Source organism: Arachis hypogaea, chromosome 6, assembly GCF_003086295.3.
Source record: "Arachis hypogaea cultivar Tifrunner chromosome 6, arahy.Tifrunner.gnm2.J5K5, whole genome shotgun sequence".
Lineage (NCBI taxonomy): Eukaryota > Viridiplantae > Streptophyta > Magnoliopsida > Fabales > Fabaceae > Arachis > Arachis hypogaea.
Window position 1 is genome coordinate 62,146,860 of NC_092041.1, and position 23,369 is coordinate 62,170,228.

General features: G+C 40.5%; 1 non-coding gene across 1 annotated transcript; it reads left to right on the forward strand.

Annotated features, from left to right (window-relative positions):
* The first annotated feature begins 3,619 nt into the window (after positions 1 to 3,619).
* LOC112700530 (small nucleolar RNA R71) lies at positions 3,620 to 3,727 on the forward strand. The gene has a single exon (XR_003153437.1). It is a non-coding gene; the product is annotated as a small nucleolar RNA R71 (small nucleolar RNA).
* The last annotated feature ends 19,642 nt before the right edge of the window (positions 3,728 to 23,369 follow it).

Here is a 23,369-nt window from a genome sequence, read left to right on the forward strand (position 1 = left end):
TTCCTTGTCTTTGTTGCTCCTCTCTCATGATTCTTTGATCTTCTCTAATTTCATGGAGGATGATGGAGTGTTCTTGGTGCTCCACCCTTAGTTGTCCCATGTTGGAACTCAATTCTCCTAGGGAGGTGTTCAGTTGCTCCCAATAGTTTTGTGGAGGAAAGTGCATCCCTTGAGGAATCTCAGGGATCTCATGATGAGTGGGGTCTCTTGTGTGCTCCATCCTCTTCTTAGTGATGGGCTTGTCCTCATCAATGGGGATGTCTCCCTCTATGTCAACTCCAACTGAATAACAGAGGTGACAAATGAGGTGAGGAAAGGCTAACCTTGCCAAGGTAGAGGACTTGTCCGCCACCTTATAGAGTTCTTGGGCTATAACCTCATGAACTTCTATTTCTTCTCCAATCATGATGCTATGGATCATGATAGCCCGGTCTATGGTAACTTCGGACCGGTTGCTAGTGGGAATGATTGAGCGTTGGATGAACTCCAACCATCCTCTAGCCACGGGCTTGAGGTCATGCCTTCTTAATTGAACCGGCTTCCCTCTTGAATCTCTCTTCCATTGGGCGCCCTCTTCACATATGACTGTGAGGACTTGGTCCAACCTTTGATCAAAGTTGACCCTTCTAGTGTAAGGATGTTCATCTCCTTGCATCATAGGCAAATTGAATGCCAACCTTACACTTTCCGGACTAAAATCCAAGTATTTCCCCCGAACCATAGTAAAATAATTCTTTGGATTCGGGTTCACACTTTGGTCATGGTTCTTGGTGATCCATGCATTGGCATAGAACTCTTGAACCATCAAGATTCCGACTTGTTGAATGGGGTTGGTAAGAGCTTCCCAACCTCTTCTTCGGATCTCATGTCAGATCTCCGGATATTCACCCTTTTTGAGTGAAAAAGGGACCTCGGGGATCACCTTCTTCAAGGCCACAACTTCATAGAAGTGGTCTTGATGCACCCTTGAGATGAATCTCTCCATCTCCCATGACTCGGAGGTGGAAGCTTTTGCCTTCCCTTTCCTCTTTCTAGAGGTTTCTCCGGCCTTGGATGCCATAAATAGTTATGGAAAAACAAAAAGCAATGCTTTTACCACACCAAACTTAAAAGGTTTGCTCGTCCTCGAGCAAAAGAAGAAAGAAGAGAGTAGAAGAAGAAGAAATGAGGAGAAAGGGAATGGCTTTAATTTTCGGCCAAGAAGGGGAGAAGTGGTGTGTATGTTGTGTGAAAATGAAGGAGTGAAGGAGGGTTTATATAGGAGAGGGGGAGAGGGATGTTCGGCCATTTGAGGGTGGGTTTGGGTGGGAAAGTGGTTTGAATTTGAATTGTGAGGTAGGTGGGATTTTATGAAGGATGGATGTGAGTGGTGAAGAGAAAGATGAGATTTGATAGGTGAGGGGTTTTTGGGGAAGAGGTGTTGAGGTGATTGGTGAAGAAGAGAGAGAGTGGTAGGGTAGGTGGGGATCCTGTGGGGTCCACAGATCCTGAGGTGTCAAGGAAAAGTCATCCCTGCACCAAATGGCAAACAAAATCACGTTTCTAGCCATTTTTGGCGTTAAACGCCGGGCTGGTGCCCATTTCTGGCGTTTAACGCCAGCTTCTTGCCCCTTTCTGGCGTTTAACGCCAGTCTGGTGCCCCTTTCTGGCGTTAAACGCCTAGAATGGTGCCAGACTGGGCGTTAAATGCCCAATAGCTAACCTCACTGGCGTTTAAACGCCAGTGGGTGCGTCCTCCAGGGTGTGCTATTTTTCTTCCTGTTTTTCATTCTGTTTTTGCTTTTTTCATTGATTTTGTGACTTCTTATGATCATCAACCTACAAAAAATATAAAATAACAAAAGAAAATAGTTAATTATAAAACATTGGGTTGCCTCCCAACAAGCGCTTCTTTAATGTCATTAGCTTGACAGAGGACTCTCATGGAGCCTCAGAAATGCTTAGAGCTATGTTGGAACCTCCCAACACCAAACTTAGAGTTTGAATGTGGGGGTTCAACACCAAACTTAGAGTTTGGTTGTGGCCTCCCAACACTAAACTTAGAGTTTGACTGTGGGGGCTCTGTTTGGCTCTGTTTTGAGGGAAGCTCTTTATGCTTCCTCTCCATGGTGATAGAGGGATATCCTTGGGCCTTAAACACCAAGGATTCTTCATTCACTTGAATGATCAACTCTCCTCTATCAACATCAATCACAGCCTTTGCAGTGGCTAGGAAGGGTCTGCCAAGGATGATGGACTCATCCATGCACTTCCCAGTCTCTAGGACTATGAAATCAGTAGGGATGTAATGGTCTTCAACTTTAACCAGAACATCCTCTACAAGTCCATGGGCTTGTTTTCTTGAATTGTCTGCCATCTCTAGTGAGATTTTTGCAGCTTGCACCTCAGAGATCCCTAACTTCTCCATTACAGAGAGGGGCATGAGGTTTACACTTGACCCTAAGTCACACAAGACCTTCTTGAAGGTCATGGTGCCTATGGTACAAGGTATTGAAAACTTCCCAGGATCCTATCTCTTTTGAGGCAGTTTCTGCCTAGACAAGTCATCCAATACCTTGGTGAGCAAAGGGGGTTCATCCTCCCAAGTCTCATTTCCAAATAACTTGCCATTTAGCTTCATGATTGCTCCAAGATACTTAGCAACTTGCTCTTCAGTGACATACTCATCCTCTTCAGAGGAAGAATACTCATCAGAGCTCATGAATGGCAGAAGTAAGTCTAATTGAATCTCTATGGTCTCATTTTGAGCCTCAGATTCCCATGGTTCCTCATTGGGGGACTCATTGGAGGCCAGTGGACGCCCAGTGAGGCCTTCCTCAGTGGCGTTCACTGCCTCTTCTCCTTCCCAAAATTCGGCCATGTTGATGGCCTTGCACTCTCCTTTTGGATTTTCTTCTGTATTGCTTGGGAGAGTACTAGGAGGGAGTTCAGTAATCTTCTTGCTCAGCTGACCCACTTGTCCTTCCAAATTTCTAATGGAGGACCTTGTTTCAGTCATGAAACTTTGAGTGGTTTTGATCAGATCAGAGACCATGGTTGCTACGTCAGAGGTATTCTGCTTAGAACTCTCTGTCTGTTGCTGAGAAGATGATGGAAAAGGCTTGCTATTGCTAAACCTGTTTCTTCCACCATTATTATTGTTGAAACCTTGTTGAGGTCTCTGTTGATCCTTCCATGAAAAATTTGGATGATTTCTCCATGAAGGATTATAGGTGTTTCCATAGGGTTCTCCCATGTAATTCACCTCTTCCATTGAAGGATTCTCAGGATCATAAGCTTCTTCCTCAGATGAAGCTTCCTTAGTACTGCTTGGTGCATTTTGCATTCCAGACAGACTTTGAGAAATCATATTGACTTGTTGGGTCAATATTTTATTCTGTGCCAATATGGCGTTCAGAGTGTCAATCTCAAGAACTCCTTTCTTCTGACTAGTCCCATTGTTCACAGGATTCCTTTCAGAAGTATACATGAATTGGTTATTTGCAACCATTTCAATCAGTTCTTGAGCCTCAGTAGGCGTCTTCTTTAGATGAAGAGATCCTCCTGCAGAGCTATCCAAAGACATCTTGGATAGTTCAGAGAGACCATCATAGAAAATACCTATGATGCTCCATTCAGAAAGCATGTCAGAGGGACATTTTCTGATTAATTGTTTGTATCTTTCCCAAGCTTCATAGAGGGATTCTCCTTCCTTCTGTCTGAAGGTTTGGACTTCCACTCTAAGCTTACTCAATTTTTGAGGTGGAAAGAACTTTGCCAAGAAGGCATTGACTAGCTTTTCCCAAGAGTCCAGGCTTTCTTTAGGTTGTGAGTCCAACCATGTCCTAGCTCTGTCTCTTACAGCAAAAGGGAATAGCATAAGTCTGTAGACCTCAGGGTCAATCCCATTAGTCTTGACAGTGTCACAGATTTGCAAGAATTCAGCCACAAACTGATGAGGATCTTCCAGTGGAAGTCCATGGAACTTGCAATTCTGTTGCATTAGAGAAACTAATTGAGGCTTAAGCTCAAAGTTGTTTGCTCCAATGGCAGGGATAGAGATGCTTCTCCCATAGAAGTCGGGAGTAGGTGCAGTAAAGTCACCCAGCACCTTCCTTGCATTGTTGGCATTGTTATTTTCGGCTGCCATGTGTTCTTCTCCTTTGAAGAATTCGGTCAGGTCTTCTAAAGGGAGTTGTGCTTTGGCTTCTCTCAGCTTTCTCTTCAAGGTCCTTTCAGGTTCAGGGTCGGCCTCAACAAGAATGCCTTTGTCTTTGCTCCTGCTCATATGAGAGAGAAGAGAACAAGAAATGTGGAATCCTCTATGTCACAGTATAGAGATTCCTTGAAGTGTCAGAGGAAAAGAAAGGTAGAAGACAGAAGTTGAAAATTCGAACTTATCACAAGAAGATGGAGTTCGAATTTTTGCATCAAGGAATAGTGTTAGTCCATAAATAGAAGGATGTGAGAAGAAGGGAAGTGATTTTCAAAAATTAAGTAAAAATTTTGAAAACATTTTTGAAAAACATTACTTAATTTTCGAAAATGAAAGTGGAAAAGAAATAAAGTGATTTTTGAAAAAGATTTTGAAATTAGAAATCAAAAAGATTTGATTGAAAACCATTTTGAAAAAGATGTGGTTAAGAAGATATGATTGGTAAAAAAAATGTGATTGAGAAGATATGATTTGAAAAACATTTTAAAAAGATTTGATTTTGAAAAAAAATTAAAAACTTGACTAACAAGAAAAGATATGATTCGAACATTAAACCTTTCTCAACAGAAAAGGCAACATACTTGAAATGTTGAATCAAATCATTAATTGATAGTAAGTATCTTTGAAAATAGAAAGAAATTGATCTTGAAAAAGATTTGATTGAAAAGATATGATTTGAAAAAGATTTGATTTTGAAAAACTTTGAAAACTGAAAAAAAATTGCATTGAAAAACAGAATCTTCCCCCTTGTGCCATCCTGGCGTTAAACGCCCAGAATGGTGCACATTCTGGCGTTTAACGCCCAAAACTATACCTTTTTGGGCGTTAAACGCCCAACCAGGTACCCTGGCTGGCGTTTAAACGCCAGTCTGTCCTTCTTCACTGGGCGTTTTGAACGCCCAGCTTTTTCTGCATAATTCCTCTGCTGTATGTTCTGAATCTTCAATTCTCTGTATTATTGACTTGAGAAGACACAAATTAAAAATATTTTTGGATTTTTAATAATTAAAATGCAACTAAAATCAAATAACAATGCATGCAAGACACCAAACTTAGCAGTTTGTATACTACTGACACTAATGAGAATGCACATGAGACACACAAAACACTCAAGTCAATAGAATTCAAAGATCAGAGCAAGAAATCATCAAGAATTACTTGAAGATCCTTAAGACATATGAATGAATGCATGCAATTGACACCAAACTTAAGATGAGACACTAGACTCAAACAAGAAATTTTTGGATTTTATGATTTTTTTTTGAATTTTTTGTGTTTTTCGAAAATTAAGTGGAAAAAGATATCAAAATTCTCAATGAGAATTCCAGGAATCAGTGCAATGCTAGTCTAAGACTCCGGTCCAGGAATTAGACATGGCTTCACAGCCAGCCAAGCTCTCAAAGAAAGCTTCGGTCCAAAACACTAGACATGGCCAATGGCCAGCCAAGCCTTAGCAGATCACTGCTCCAAAAGCAAGATTGATAAAGATCAACAAATCATGGCTTCTCAGCCAGCCAGACTTCAACAAATCATCATGAAACTCTAGAATTCATCTTCAAGAATTTCGAAAAAAAAAATAAATACCTAATCTAAGCAACAAGATGAACCGTCAGTTGTCCAAACTTAACAATCCTTGGCACTGATGTCACCAAAAGCTTGCTCAAAACTTGAACAATCCCCGGCAACGGCGCCAAAAACTTGGTGCGCGAAATTGTGAACAATACTTTTCACAACTCTCATAATCCCCGGTCATGAACCCCAAGAACTTGGTGTTCAATACCATGGCATTACACAACTTCGCACAACTAACCAGCAAGTGCACTGGGTCGTCCAAGTAATAAACCTTACGCGAGTAAGGGTCGATCCCACGGAGATTGTTAGTATGAAGCAAGCTATGGTCATCTTGTAAATCTTAGTCAGGCAAACTCAAATGGATATGGTGATGAACGCATAAAAACATAAAGATAGAGATAGAGATACTTATGTAATTCATTGGTAGGAACTTCAGACAAGCGTATGAAGATGCCTTCCCTTCCGTCTCTCTGCTTTCCTACTGTCTTCATCCAATCCTTCTTACTCCTTTCCATGGCAAGCTTATGTAGGGTTTCACCGTTGTCAATGGCTACCTCCCATCCTCTCAGTGAAAACGCTGCCTATGCTCTGTCACAGCATGGGTAATCATCTGTCGGTTCTCGGTCAGACCGGAATAGAATCCGTTGATTCTTTTGCGTCTGTCACTAACGCCCCGCCTGCTAGGAGTTTGAAGCACGTCACAGTCATTCAATCATTGAATCCTACTCAGAATACCACAGACAAGGTTAGACCTTCCGGATTCTCTTGAATGCCGCCATCAGTTCTCGCCTATACCACGAAGACTCTGATCTCACGGAATGGTTGGCTCGTTTGTCAGACGAGCACTCGGTTGTCAGGCGATCAACCATGCATCGTGCAATCAGGAATCCAAGAGATATTCACTCAATCGAAGGTAGAACGGAGGTGGTTGTCAGTCACACGTTCATAAGTGAGAATGATAATGAGTGTCACGGATCATCACATTCATCAAGTTGAAGAACAAGTGATATCTTAGAACAAGAACAAGCGGAATTGAATGGAAGAACAATAGTAATTGCATTAAAACTCGAGGTATAGCAGAGCTCCACACCTTAATCTATGGTGTGTAGAAACTCCACCGTTGAAAATACATAAGAACAAGAGTGATCATTGGCTTCGGTCCCAGAGAGGGAACCAGAAGAACCAAGATGAAAATACAATAGTATAAGGTCCTACTTATAGAAAACTAGTAGCCTAGGGTGTACAGAGATGAGTAAAAGACATAAAAATCCACTTCCGGGCCCACTTGGTGTGTGCTTGGGCTGAGCAATGAAGCATTTTCGTGTAGAGACTCCTCTTGGAGTTAAACGCCAGCTTTAGTGCCAGTTTGGGCGTTTAACTCCCATTTTGGTGCCAGTTCCGGCGTTTAACGCTGGAATTCCTGAGGGTGACTTTGAACGCCGGTTTGGGCCATCAAATCTTGGGCAAAGTATGGATTATCATATATTGCTGGAAAGCCCAGAATGTCTACTTTCCAACGCCGTTGAGAGCGCGCCAATTGGGCTTCTGTAGCTCCAGAAAATCCACTTCGAGTGCAGGGAGGTCAGAATCCAACAGCATCTGCAGTCCTTTTTAGTCTCTGAATCAGATTTTTGCTCAGGTCCCTCAATTTCAGCCAGAAAATACCTGAAATCACAGAAAAACACACAAACTCATAGTAAAGTCCAGAAAAGTGAATTTTAACTAAAAACTAATAAAAATATACTAAAAACTAACTAGATCATACTAAAAACATACTAAAAACAATGCCAAAAAGCGTACAAATTATCCGCTCATCACGTACATTATTGGAATGAGGTAAGAACCACTAGAATGGAGTGAGTGAATTAGTGTGACATTGATGAAAAATAGGTGTATGGGTTCTAAAATTGCGCATGGTTTAGAATATACACACACTGGTACAAAAAGTTATGTCACAATTACACAAAACAAAACATGCACTTCACTCATTCTAGTGTGCTTGAGATACTTTAAAAGACTTGTAGGCTAAAACAACTCAACAAGTAGTGGAGAGGCATGAAAGCATTCAAGCAATTAATCAAGAAATTGTGAAATTGGATAATGAATGGGCATTGATTGATGTGTAAGTAGACTTAGTGAACAAAATGGTATAAAGAGCTCACACATCAAACAATGACACTTATTGAAATTGTTGCAACACCTAAGTGACAAGAGGTGAAACACATGGATGCTATGGAACTTAGGAGAAAGGACATAGAAGTGAAAATCAATCACATAGCAAGCATGGTCCACAAAGCTTGAAAAGCTCAAAAATATGTCATTAGGTAAGCTTTCCATCCAAATTCACAACTCTACAATTTCAATGCATGAAATAGGTGATGATCAATTAGAACAAGCATCCTAAAAAAAATGCATTGATAATATGGAATTGCCTAACAATAGATGATGAATGCATGGTGGCCAGAACATGCAATTCAAAAGAGTTAAGATACATGAAGGCAATGTAACAAGTACTTGGTATTCAAAAATATTAAGCATGAAAAGTCCAGGACCAAGTAACCAAATATAACCTCAACAAAGAAATCCAATAATGACAATTAATAACAATGATGTTAAACTAACATCCTATTAATAGTAAGCAGCAGTAAACAGTAAACAAGATTAGTAATCCAACACTTATAATGGAAAACAAAAATTAAACTAACTAACTAACAAAAAGAAATGGTGTTACATGATGTCTGGTAGTGTTGGATGATGATTGGAGGGTGGAAAAAAAGAAGGGAAGAGAGAAGAAGGAAAGAAATGGAAAGAGGAGAAAAAAAAGAAGGTGGGTGAAACAGGGCAATCCATGCGTGCGCGTCATGTGTGCGTAAGCGTGGATTGATGAAATGGAAGCGACGCGGACGTGTACAGCACGCCTGCGCGTCGGTGAGTTATTTCGAGAGTGGCGCGTCCGCGCACGCCTTTGGGCACAAAGTTGGCACACTCTAGGCACAACTCTCGAGAAAATGTGTGGAGGGTGAAAAAGGCTCAATCCACGCGTACGCGTACATGGCGCGGGCGCGTGGATGGTTGAAATTGCTTAGGCACGCGTACGCGTGGAGTGCGCGTGCGCATGGATGGTGCTCTGTTTTTCAAAAATTTTTCTCTGTTTTTGCACCAAACCAAGCATTCCAAGCCTCCGAACAGCTACCAAAACATCATAAAACCTTATTTAACCTACTAGACTCCCAATTAAACACAACTAATCAAACAAAACATGAAATTAAACCTAAATTACCAATATTTACAAAAGAGAAAATGAAAAGAGTTTACCATGGTGGGTTGTCTCCCACCTAGCACTTTTGTTTATTGTCCTTAAGTTGGACTTATGGGGAGCTCCTGTCAAGGTGGCTTGTGCTTGAATCCATCCTTGAACATCCACCAATGCTTGGACTTCCATTGTGCTACATCATTCAAAGATAATAACTCCAAGCTTTGATGGAGTTTTGCACAAACCATAGGCTCCCAAAGTTGATTTTCCATGTGTGATCCGGGATCCCACACTTTGTTTTCACACCCATCTTTGAGTTGATCATGGTGATCTCCTCTGGGTGGCAAGAGAGATGAATTCTCATAGAAGCACCAAACTATCCTCCTAGACCCATCTACTTGAGAACTACACCAATCCATGCTCTTCAATTTTGAGCTTCCAACCATAACGAGCCTAGACTTACAACGCCAACCACTAAACATCCTCCTCTTACGCTTAATTCCACAAAGCGCCCTAAGTTGGCCATCCGTTTCAAGAATACCATATTCAAGTGAGATAATAAAGCTAAGATTTAGAAGTTTTACCCACTCAAATGAAGGATTGGATGACAACCTAGGTGGAGGAGTTCCCAATGATCATGGCAAAGCACGCTCCACTCCCATCCATCCTCTTCTAGAGGCTTCCACCACTTGGCAAGGTTCTTCAAACTCTACCTCTTGCCAAGCTTCCTTAAGTTCAAGCTCTTCTTCACCAATGTCTTCTAGCTCCTCCCCATCACTCAAATCATAAATAGGAGGTTGAGTGAAATCTACCTCATCATCAATTCCAAGTATAGTGGGGAAGGGTTCTTCAAGCTCAAGAGGATCACATGTTGACTCGGAATCGTCATAAATAGGAGGACCTATTTCTCGGGACACTTCTTCCCATTCTTCAATCACATTGTGCCTTGGAGGTTGTGCACTCTCCTCCTCAACATCAACTTCAAACTCTATGGAAGAAGGCTCTTCACTTTGTGATTCCCCTATATGCTCAACATGTTCTAAGGTTCCAACCACTACTTCCTTTGGTTCAATAATCTCTACCTTCTCCGCTTGTTGCACTTCTTGCTTTAACTCTTCTTCTCCACCTTGAAGCTTCAAGTCCATTCCCTCACTAAGCTCCTTGGGTGCTTCTCCATATTCAACAATGGGAGTGCCTTGATCACATAGGCTTAGGCGGGATGAGACTATGTTGCTAACGGCTTCTACCATGATAGCCATCTTAGCTCTTAGCTCTGAAAACTTCTTTTCATCCTCCTCATGTTGCCTTAGGATACGAGATTCAAGATCTCTTAATTCTAGCATAAAGGCTTCATCGGAGGGTTGTGGTGGAAGAGAGGGTTCATTGTTTGAGGGGAAGGTATTGTAGTTGGAAGGTGGTTTATATTGGTAAAATTCTTGAGGTGGTGTGTGTGGACTTTGTGGTTCATGGGAGTATTGGTATTGGAAAGGTGGTGGTTCTAGATGTGGTTCATATGGTGGTTGGTATGGTGGGTATAGGTTAGGATCATATGGAGGTGAATAGTGGTATGAGGCATGTGAGTGTGTTGGAGGGCTATATTGAGAAGGAGGATCATGTGCATTTGATGATTGTGGTTGACAACCACAATGAGGGTCATCACATATATTAGATTGGTATGCATCAAGATTTGAATTGTACCCATAAGAGTCCAGAGGGGGTTGTTGCCAAGAAGGTTGTCCATAAGCTTGGGGCTCCTCCCACCTTTGATTTCCAAATCCTCGATGCACATCCTCATTGAAGCTTTCATTTTCTACAACATAGTTTGAACCACACTCATAGCCAAAGTGAGAATCCATGATAGCAAGAGAAAATGAAAATAAAATCAAATAAGAGATAAAGAAAACCAAATCCTAAAAACTAGCAAGAGCTAACAAAAGCAAACATATTCACACTATTCACATATATACAATAACCAATAACATAACACCATTGTAACTCCCTGGCAACGACGCCATTTTGATGATCGGTTTTGAGTGTCGGTCTAGATTTTCTTCTTATAGAAAGAATTACTTCGTTGTAAGCATAGTTCTAAACCAACAAACAATTCCCACATCAAAAATTTGAGTTGTCACATGTACAAACCCCAATGAAAATTAACTGAAGTATTTAGACTCCGGGTTGTCTCACGAAGAGTTGCAATGAAATGTATGATTATTGGCTATGGGGATCAAGGGGGGATTTTGATTTATATGGGCAATAAAATAAAAAGACAAGAAAAGTAAATTGAGCAAGTAATTAAAGAAAGAAAGTAATAAAGAGAGACATTCATGGTAATGGATTGAGATCATAGGCTTTCTATCCTAGTCATGCATGATTAATTCATCCTACTTAGTTAACTCCAAAAAATATGGAGAATGTCAAACAAGACTAATTAATCATGTCACAAATATAAACAAGAATTTATCTCATTACGTCAACTCCAACAAATAGGGAGAAAGTCTAATGAAACTAGCTAATCTCAATCCAAAAGTCCTAATCGACTTACTAATTAAACTAGCAAAACATTAGCGTCAATGGAAACAATACTAGCTAACAACTCTATATTACCAACATGAGTTGGGTTTCCATGACTCAAGATTGCCCAATCACTCTTTCCAAGCCAAGAATGCTCAAAATCTAATCTAAGGTCCAACCAAGCATTTTGTCAAACACTTGGTGGGTACAATTGGAAAGCATGGTAAATGAGCAAGAATATAAATTCTACCAACTATCAATTGCAAGAAAAGTAAATCCACAATTCAAATCAACAATAAAAGAACAACAAACTTTAAATTGCATTAAAAGTAAATCAAATCCAACATGGGTTCATGAACATAAAAGAGAGCAAAAAGGGAAATTAATACTACAAATCATGAGAATGAAGGAGTAGAAGTAAGAAATCATAAAAGAAACAAGATAAAAACATGTAATTAAACCTAGATCTAAGATGGAAATTAACCTAACCTAACTCTAGAGAGAAGAGGGAGCTTCTCTCTCTAGAAACTAACCTACATGATGCTAAAACTACAACTAATTGCTCCCCTTTGCTTGGACTTTAATTCTGCATGAAATACACTCAGAAACAAGTTGGAATTGGGCTTGGGTTGCTCAGAAATTGTCCCCAGCGATTTACCTATAAGTGGGCCAAGTAAGAGTATCGGCGCGTGCGCGCCATGTGCGCATGCGCGTCGATTGGCAAATCCTCATCCGCGCGGAAGCGGTATGTACGCGTGCGCGTCCTTGTGGAAAACCACTTTTGCACGTGTGCGCCTTGTACGCGTGCACGTCCATTGGTGCATTCCAAATCTTTGTTTCTTTATGCATTCTTCTCTTAGCATGCTTTTCTCTTCATTTCTTTCATCCAATACTTGCCTTATGGACTTGAAATTACTTAACAAACACATCAAGGCATCGAATGGGATTAAGGTGAATTAAAATCACCAATTTAAGGCCTAAAAAACATGTTTTTACATTTAAGCACAATTCAAGGGAGAATTACAAAACCATGCTATTTCATTGAATAAATGTGGGATAGTTTTTACATTTAACCACAATTCTGTTGCATTTAAAAAACACGTTTTTACATTTAAGCACAATTCTGTTGCTGCTCCTGAGCCCTCATGTACTGCTGGGATAGTTTTTCAATGGCACTCTGAATTTGGCTTAAATCCATTGTGCTAGAAGCTTGTCCCTCTTCAATTTGTGGTCTCCTTCTTCTTTTCTAAGGTCTCCTTTAACTCTGTATGTCAGTAGCGCGTTCCATCCACTGTTTGGTCATTGGCCTACTATCCTTCACCCAATATGTGTTTGCATCCTCAAAAGCACCCCAGCTCTATTGCACATACGCAGTATAGTGCTTGGGTGACCAAGTCTGCTTGATTTGCTGCTGTCTTCAGCCATCTCTTGGATGCTGTCTACTATAAGCTGTGGGACATTGATTTCTCCCCCTTTGAGTATGCAGTGCACCATGATTGCTCTCTTTACTGTAACCTCTAAAGTATTTGCAGTAAGGAGTATGGATCTTCTCACTATTTCATACCAACCCTTAGCCTTAGGTGAGAGATCAATCCTCCTCAAGTGGCTTGGATCCCTATCTAAATCTCTTACCTAGTCCTTGCCATCTAAACATATACCATTTATTAGCTCATCAGGGTCATTCTCGCCTTTCATTCTTTCATCAAAGCTGGGCTCTCTGAAAGGTATTACTCTTATTTGCAAAACCCTCATGATTGCTTCTGGGTTGAAGTCCACTTTAACTCCCCTAACATAGCTTTTGTAGGGAGGGCTGGTTTTGCTTGGCCTTACTGCATTTGCATAGAACTCCCATATCATAGTTGCACTTATATTTGTAAGAGGTTCACACAGGAGTTCCCATCTTCTCTGTTCAATTATTTTTCTAATGATGGGGTAGTGCACGAAATTGTGATCATCAATGGCGCCATCAACATGGTATGCTCAATTGTAATCTCAACTTTTTATCACAACTTCGCACAACTAACCAGCAAGTGCACTGTGTCGTCCAAGTAATAAACCTTACGCGAGTAAGGGTCGATCCCATGGAGATTATTGGTATGAAGCAAGCTATGGTCATCTTGTAAATCTCAGTCAGGCAGATTCAAATGGTTATAGATGATTTATGAATAAAGCATAAAATAAAGATAGAGATACTTATGCAATTCATTGGTGAGAATTTCAGATAAGCGTATGGAGATGCTTTGTCCCTTTCGTCTCTCTGCTTTCCTACTGTCTTCATCCAATCCTTCTTAATCCTTTCCATGGCAAGCTGTATATTGGACATCACTATTGTCAGTGGCTATAATCCCGTCCTCTCACTGAAAATGTTCAACGCGCTCTGTCACAGCACGGCTAATCATCTGTCGGTTCTCAATCAGGTTGGAATAGAATCCAGTGATTCTTTTGCGTCTGTCACTAACGCCCAGCCTTCAAGAGTTTGAAGCTCGTCACAGTCATTCAATCCTTGAATCCTACTCAGAATACCACAGACAAGGTTTAGACCTTCTGGATTCTCTTGAATGCCGCCATCAATTCTAGCTTATACCACGAAGATTCTGATTAAGGAATCCAAGCGATAAACATTCAAGCCTTGTTTGCTTGTAGAACGAAAGTGGTTGTCAGGCACGCGTTCATAAGTGAGAATGATGATGAGCGTCACATAATCATCACATTCATCATGTTCTTGGGTACGAATGAATATCTTAGAACAAGAATAAGCTGAATTGAATAGAAGAACAATAGTAATTACATTAATACTCGAGGTGCAGCAGAGCTCCACACCTTAATCTATGGAGTGTAGAAACTCCACCGTTGAAAATACATAAGAACAAGGTCTAGGCATGGCCGAATGGCCAGCCTCCCAAAGAGGGTTCAATCATCAAAACAGCAAAAGGTCCTATTTGTAGAGAACTAGTAGCTTAGGGTTTACAAAGATGAGTAAATGACATAAAAATCCACTTCCGGGCCCACTTGGTGTGTGCTTGGGCTGAGCATTGAAGCTTTCATATGTAGAGACTTTTCTTGGAGTTAAACGCCAGCTTTTGTGCCAGTTTGGGCGTTTAACTCCCATCCTTGTGCCAGTTCCGGCGTTTTATGCCATAATTCTTGAGCTGACTTGGAACGCCTATTTGCGCCATCAAATCTCGGGAAAAGTATGGACTATTATCTACTTTCCAACACAATTGAGAGAGCGCCAATTGGGTTTCTGTAGCTCCAGAAAATCCACTTCGGACCGATTGCTAGTGGGAATGATTGAGCGTTGGATAAACTCCAACCATCCCCTAGCCACAGGCTTGAGGTCATGCCTTCTCAGTTGAACCGGTTTCCCTCTTGAATCTCTCTTCCATTGAGCGCCCTCTTCACAAATGTCTATGAGGACTTGGTCCAACCCTTGATCAAAGTTGACCCTTCTAGTGTAAGGGTGTTCATCTCCTTGCATCATAGGCAAGTTGAATGCCAACCTTACATTTTCTGAACTAAAATCTAAGCCTTTCCCCCGAACCATTGTAAGCCAATTCTTTGGGTCCGGGTTCACACTTTGATCATGGTTCTTGGTGATCCATGCATTGGCATAGAACTCTTGAACCATTAAGATCCCGACTTGTTGAATGGGGTTGGTAAGAACTTCCCAACCTCTTCTTCGGATCTCATGTCGGATCTCCGGATATTCGCTCTTTTTGAGTTTGAAAGGGACCTCGGGGATCACCTTCTTCATGGCCACAACTTCATAGAAGTGGTCTTGATGCACCCTTGAGATGAATCTCTCCATCTCCCATGACTCAGAAGTGGAAGCTTTTGCCTTCCCTTTCCTCTTTCTAGAGGTTTCTCCGGCCTTAGATGCCATAAATGGTTATGGAAAAACAAAAAACAATGCTTTTACCACACCAAACTTAGAAGGTTTGCTCGTCCTCGAGCAAAAGAAAAAGAAGACAGTAGAAGAAGAAGAAATAGAGAAGATGGAGGTGGCTTTATTTTTCGGCCAAGGGGGAGAAGTAGTGTGTAGGTTGTGTGAAAATGAAGGAGTGAAGATGAGTTTATATAGGAGTGGAGAGGGGGTGTATGGTTCGGCCATTATAGGTGGGTTTGGGAGGGAAAGTGGTTGGAATTTGAATGGTGAGGTAGGTGGGGTTTATGAAGGATGGATGTGAGTGGGGAAGAGAATAGTGGGATTTGATAGGTGAGGGGTTTTGGGGAAGAGGTGTTGAGGTGATTGGTGAATGGGTGAAGAAGAGAGAGAGTGGTGGGGTAGGTAGGAATCCTGTGGGGTCCACAGATCCTGAGGTGTCAAGGAAAATTCATCCCTGCACCAAGTGGCGAGCAAAAATGCTCATTCTGCCAATTTTGGCGCTAAACGCCGGGTTGGTGCCCCTTTCTGGCGTTAAACAACCAGAATGGTGCCAGACTGGGCGTTAAATGCCCATTTGCTGCCCTTACTGGCGTTTAAACACCGGCAAGTTTTCAATTGATTTTGTGACTTCCCATGATCATCAACCTATAGAAAACATAAAATAACAAAGGAAAATAGATAAATATAACATTGGGTTGCCTCCCAACAAGCGCTTCTTTAATGTTAGTAGCTTGACAGTGGGCTCTCGTGGAGCCTCACAGATACTCAGAGCAATGTTGGAAACTCCCAACACCAAACTTAGAGTTTGAATGTGGGGGTTCAACACCAAACTTAGAAGTTGGTTATGGCCTCCCAATACCAAACTTAGAGTTTGACTGTGGGGGCTCTGTTTGACTCTGTTTTGAGAAAAGCTCCTCATGCTTCCTCTCCATGGTTACAGAGGGATATCCTTGAGCCTTAAACACAAAGGATTCTTCATTCACTTAAATGATCAATTCTCCTCTGTCAACATCAATCACAGCCTTTGCTGTGGCTAGGAAGGGTCTGCCAAGGATGATGGATTCATCCATGCACTTCCCAGTCTCTAGGACTATGAAATCAGCAGGGATGTAATGGTCTTCAACTTTTACCAGAACATCCTCTACAAGTCCATAAGCTTGTTTTCTTGAATTGTCTGCCATCTCTAGTGAGATTTTTGCAGCTTTCACCTCAAAGATCCCTAGCTTCTCCATTACAGAGAGAGGCATGAGGTTTATGCTTGACCCTAGGTCACACAGAGCCTTCTCAAAGGTCATGGTGCCTATGGCACAAGGTATTGAGAACTTACAAGGGTCCTGTCTCTTTTGAGGTAATTTCTGCCTAGACAAGTCATCCAGTTGTTTGGTGAGCAAAAGAGGTTCATCCTCCCAAGTCTCATTACCAAATAACTTGTCATCTAGCTTCATGGTTGCTCCAAGATACTTAGCAACTTGCTCTTCAGTGACATCTTCGTCCTTTTCAGAGGAAGAATACTCATCAGAGGTCATGAATGGCAGAAGTAAATCCAATGGAATCTCTATGGTCTCAGTGTGAGCCTCAGATTTCCATGGTTCCTCATTGAGAAACTCGTTGGAAGCCAGTGGACGTCCATTGAGGTCTTCCTCAGGGGCGATCACTGCCTCTTCCTCCTCTCCAAGTTCGGCCATGTTGATGGCCTTACACTCTCCTTTTGGATTCTCTTCTGTATTGCTTGGAAGAGTACTAAGAGGGAGTTCAGTAACTTTCTTACTCAGCTGACCCACTTGTGCCTCCAAGTTTCTAATGGAGGACCTTGTTTCAGTCATGAAACTTTGAGTGGTTTTTATTAGATCAGAGACCATGGTTGCTAAGTCAGAGTGCCTCTGCTTAGAATTCTCTGTCTGTTGCTGAGAAGATGATGGAAAAGGCTTGTCATTGCCCAAACCTGTTTCTTCCACCATTATTGTTGTTGAAACCTTGTTGAGGTCTCTGTTGATCCTTCCATGAGAGATTTGGATGATTTCTCCATGAAGGATTATAGGTGTTTCCATAGGGTTCTCCTATGTAATTCACCTCTTCCATTGAAGGGTTCTCAGGATCATAAGCTTCTTCTTCAGATGAAGCGTCCTTAGCACTGCCTGGTGCAGCTTGCATTCCAGACAGACTTTGAGAAATCATATTGACTTACTGAGTCAATATTTTGTTCTGAGCCAATATGGCATTCAGAGTATCAATCTCAAGGACTCCTTTCTTCTGATTCGTCCCATTGTTCACAGGATTCCTTTTAGAAGTGTACATGAATTGGTTATTTGCAACCATTTCAATGAGTTCTTGAGCTTCTGCAGGCATCTTCTTCAGATGAAGAGATCCTCCAGCAGAGCTGTCCAATGACATCTTTGACAGTTCAGACAGACCATCATAGAAGATACCTATGATGCTCCATTTAGAAAGCATGTCAGCAGGACACTTTCTGATCAATTGTTTGTATCTTTCCCAAGCTTTATAGAGGGATTCACCCTCCTTCTGTCTGAAGGTTTGGACTTCCACTCTAAGCTTACTCAATTTTTGAGGTGGAAAGAACTTTGCCAAGAAGGCATTGACTAGCTTTTCCCAAGAGTTCAAGCTTTCTTTAGGTTGTGAGTCCAACCATATCCTAGCTCTGTCTCTTACAGCAAAAGGGAATAGCATGAGTCGGTAGACCTCAGGGTCAACCCCATTGGTCTTGACAGTGTCACAGATTTGCAAGAATTCAGCTAAAAACTGATGAGGATCTTCCAATGGAAGTCCATGGAACTTGCAATTCTATTGCATTAGAGAAACTAATTGAGGCTTAAGCTCAAAGTTGTTTGCTCCAATGACAGGGATAGAGATGCTTCTCCCATAGAAGTCGGGAGTAGGTGCAGTAAAGTCACCCAGCACCTTCCTTGCATTGTTGGCATTGTTGTTGTTTTCGGCAGCCATGTCTTCTTATTTGAAGATTTCTGTTAGGTCCTCTACAGAGAATTGTGCTTTAGCTTCTCTTAGCTTTCGCTTCAAGGTCCTTTCAGGTTCAGGGTTAGCTTCAACAAGAATGCCTTTGTCCTTGCTCCTGCTCATATGATAGAGAAGAAAACAAGAAAATATGGAATCCTCTATGTCACAGTATAGAGATTCCTTGAGGTGTCAGAGGAAAAGAAAAATAGAAGGAAGAGGTAGAAGAATTCGAACTTAGAAAGATAGAGCTCGAATTGTGCATTGAGGAGGAGTGTTAGTCCATAAATAGAAGGATGTGAGAAGAGGGGAAGAATTTTTGAAAATAAATTAAAAGATTTTTAAAAGAATTTTGAAAATTGATTGATGATTTTCGAAAACTAAGAGTGGGAAAGAAATTAAGTGATTTTTTAAAAAGATTTTGAAATTAGAAATAAAAAAAATATGATTTGAAAACTATTTTGAAAAAAATGTGATTAAGAAGATATGATTGAAAAGTTATGGTTTTAAAAAGATATGATTGAAAAGATATGATTGAAAAACAATTTAAAAAGATTTGATTTTTAAAATTAATGACTTGACTAACAAGAAAAGATATGATTCAAACATTAAACCTTTCTCAACAGAAAAGGCAACATACTTGAAATGTTGAATCAAATCATTAATTGTTAGCAAGTATTTTTGAAAATGGAAAGAAGTTGATTTTGAAAAGATATGATTGAAAAGATATGATTTGGAAAAGATTTGATTTTAAAAAATTATGAAAACTTGAAAAAATTTGCATTAAAAACAAAATCTTCCCTCTTGTGCCATCCTGGCGTTAAACGCCCAGAATGGTATCCATTCTGGCGTTTAACGCCCAAAATGCTACCCTTTTGGGCGTTAAACGCCAGTTTTCCTTCCTCACTGGGCATTTTGAACGCCTAGCTTTTTCTGTGTAATTCCTCTGCTGTATGTTCTGAATCTTCAATTCTCTGTATTATTGACTTGAAAAGACACAAATAAAAAATTTTTTTGGATTTTTAATAATGAGGAATAATCAAAATGAAACTAAACATGGAAAACTAAAATCAAACAAGCAATGCATGCAAGACACCAAACTTAGAAGTTTGTATACTACTCACACTAACAAGTTGAGAATGCATATGAGAAACAACAAAACACTCAAGACAAGAGAATTTAAAGATCAGAGCAAGTAAATCATCAAGAACAACTTGAAGATCAATAAAGACACATGATTGAATTCGTAAAATGCAAGAAGAATAGAAACATGCAATTGACACCAAACTTAAAATGAGACACTAGACTCAAACAAGAAATATTTTTGGTTTTTATGATTTTGTAATTTTTTTGGTTTTTTTTCGAAAATTATGTGGAAAAGAAAATAAAGATATTCAAACTTTTTAATAAGAATTCCAGGAATCATGCAATGTTAGTCTAAAGCTTTAGTGTAGACATGGCTAGCCAAGCTTCAGCAGGACATTACATTCAAGAGCTAAATTGATGAGAATCAATCAGCTTTGGTGATGATAAGTACATCACCTTGAAACTCTAGAATTCATTCTTAAAAATTCTGAAGAAAAATACCTAATCTAAGCAACAAGATGAACCGTCAGTTGTCCAAACTCAAACAATCCCCGAGAACGGTGCTAAAAACTTGGTGCACGAAATTGTGATCATCAATGGCGCCATCAACATGGTACGCTCAATTGCAATCTCAACTTTTTATCACAACTTCGCACAACTAACTAGCAAGTGCACTGGGTCGTCCAAGTAATAAACCTTACGCGACTAAGGGTCGATCCCACAGAGATTGTTGGTATGAAGCAAGCTATGGTCATCTTGTAAATCTCAGTGAGGCAGATTCAAATCGTTATAGATGATTTATGAATAAAGCATAAAATAAAGATAGAGATACTTATGCAATTCATTGGTGAGAATTTCAGATAAGCGTATGGAGATGCTTTGTCCCTTTCGTTTCTCTGCTTTCCTACTGTCTTCATCCAATCCTTCTTACTCCTTTCCATGGCAAGCTGTATGTTGGGCATCACTGTTGTCAGTGGCTACAATCTCATCCTCTCAGTGAAAATTTTCAATGGGCTCTGTAAAAGCACGGCTAATCATCTGTCGGTTCTCAATCAGGTTGGAATAGAATCCAGTGATTCTTTTGCGTCTGTCACTAACGCCCAGCCTTCAGGAGTTTGAAGCTCATCACAGTCATTCAATCCTTGAATCCTACTCAGAATACCACAAACAAGGTTTAGACTTTCTGGATTCTCTTGAATGCCGCCGTCAATTCTAGCTTATACCACGAGGATTCTGATTAAGGAATCCAAGAGATAAACATTCAAGCCTTGTTTGCTTGTAGAACGGAAGTGGTTGTCAGGCACGCGTTCATAAGTGAGAATGATGATGAGCGTCACATAATCATAACATTCAACATGTTCTTGGGTACGAATGAATATCTTAGAACAAGAATAAGCTGAATTGAATAGAAGAACAATAGTAATTGCATTAATACTCGAGGTGCAGCAGAGCTCCACACCTTAATCTATGGTGTGTAGAAACTCCACCGTTGAAAATACATAAGAACAAGGTCTAGGCATGGCCAAATGGCCAGCCTCCCAAAGAGGATTCAATCATCAAAACATGATCGAAAGATCTCCCTAAATACAATAGCAAAAGGTCCTATTTGTAGAGAACTAGTAGCTTAGGGTTTACAAAGATGAGTAAATGACATAAAAATCCACTTCCGGGCCCACTTGGTGTGTGCTTGGGCTAAGCATTGAAGTTTTCATGTGTAGAGACTTTTCTTGGAGTTAATCGCTAGCTTTTTTGCCAGTTTGGGCGTTTAACTCCCATCCTTGTGCCAGTTCCGGCGTTTTACGCCAGAATTCTTGAGCTGACTTGGAACGCCTGTTTGGGCCATCAAATTTCGGGCAAAGTATGGACTATTATACATTTCTGGAAAGCCCGGAATGTCTAATTTCTAACGCAATTGAGAGAGCGCCAATTGGATATTTGTAGCTCCAGAAAATTCACTTCAAGTGCTGGGAGGTCAGAATCCAACAGCATCTGTAGTCCTTTTTAGCCTCTGAATCAGATTTTTGCTCAGGTCCCTCAATTTTAGCCAGAAAATACCTGAAATCATAGAAAAACACACAAACTCATAGTAAAATCCAGAAAAGTGAATTTTAAATAAAAACTAATAAAAATATAATAAAAACTAACTAAAACATACTAAAAACATACTAAAAACAATGCCAAAAAGCGTATAAATTATCCGCTCATCAACCATCTCTTAATTCTTTAACATTTTCTCCATTAATATCTCCAAGTTGGAGATTCTTTGGGACTTTTGGGGTGGTTGTGGTTGAGTGTGAGATGTAGATGGTGGGTGAAAATTATTATGGTTAGCTGAGAGGTTATTGGGTGGATAGTAAGTGGATGGGTGTTGGTTATTTTGTGGTTTTCTTTTGGTTAGTGGTTTGATGGTTTTGGTGGTTTGTGTTGCGGGAGTTGTTTTGGTTTGAATTTCTTTGCCATGAGTTCTGGTTCCCTCTCTACTTTATATTTGGTGGTTTCTCCAAGAGGGTTTGTTAGTGTCCCCATATAATTCATTTGACCTAAAACCTTGGTTGTGCACATACCGAGCTTGTTCAGGTTATTGCTCTCAATAGTTCTCTTCATCCCCACACAGATGTTGGTTGAATTGTTGTGCTTACTGCAGCTAGTTGTAGGCCATCTATCCTCTTTGCCATCATCTCTATTTGCTGTTGGATTTGTTGGTGCATCACTTTGTTCTGCACCAAGATACTGTCCACACCTTCAAGCTCGAGTACACCTCTTTTTGGAGCTGGTTGGCGTTGCCTTTGATGAGCATAGAAGTATTGACTATTGGTCACTGTGTCTCTGAGATTCTGAACCTCTTTAGCTATTTTTATTAGTTATAGTGAACCTCCAATAGAGTAATCCACGACCTCTTGAGCTTTTAGAGTCAAGCCCTTATAGAAATTCTGAAGTCTGTCCCATTCACTAAACATTTTGGGTGGACATTTTCTAATCAGGGCTTTGTATCGCTCCCATGCCTCATAAAGTGACTCTCCATCCATTTGAGTGAAAGTTTGCTCTTCTGTCTTCAACCTAGTGATCCTCTAAGGTGGGTAGAATTTGGCTAGGAATTTACTCACTAAATCTTTCCAACTGTTGATGCTTTCTTTGGGAAATGTCTCCAGCCATTGGGATGCCTTGTCCCTTAAAGAGAATGGAAGTAGTAGCAACTTGTAGATATCTGGGTGCACACCGTTGGTCTTAATTGTCTCACATATCTTTAGGAAGACTGATAAGTGTTGATTTGGGTCTTCAAGATGACCCTTCCATAAGAACAGTTATTTTGCACCAAAGTAATGAGTGGAGGCTTCAACTCAAAGTTATTTGCATGAACATTTGGGGTGAGGATACTGCTCCCACAGTTTCTTGGATTGGGGAAAGTGAAAGAGGCTAGAACTCTCCTTGGAGGCTAGTCATTATTGTTGGTCACCTCCTCTGGTGGATTAGGGAGGTTACCCTCCATCTCTTGATCTTCCTCTTCTGATTCTTCTTCTCCAATCACTCCCTTCCCTCTTGCTTCTCTTCACAATCTCAAGAAGGTTCTCTCTTGTTTAGAATCAAAAGAGGTGGATGCACCTCTTCTCCCTCCTGGCATACAACACAAATAAACCATAAACCAAAATAGAGCACTCTATTGCTAGAGTGAAATTAAAGTTAGCAGAAACAAAATCACAAACAGTTAATAGGCTTAACAAAAATAAAGAGAAATGCTTAATCTAGATTATCACCTACTTAATCATTGTCAATCTAAATCAATCCCCGGCAACAGCGCCAAAAACATGATGAGAAAAAGTCAATTCCACACAAACTAACTGGCAAGTGTACTGGGTCGCATCAAGTAGTAAAACTCACAAAAGTGAGGTCGATCCCAC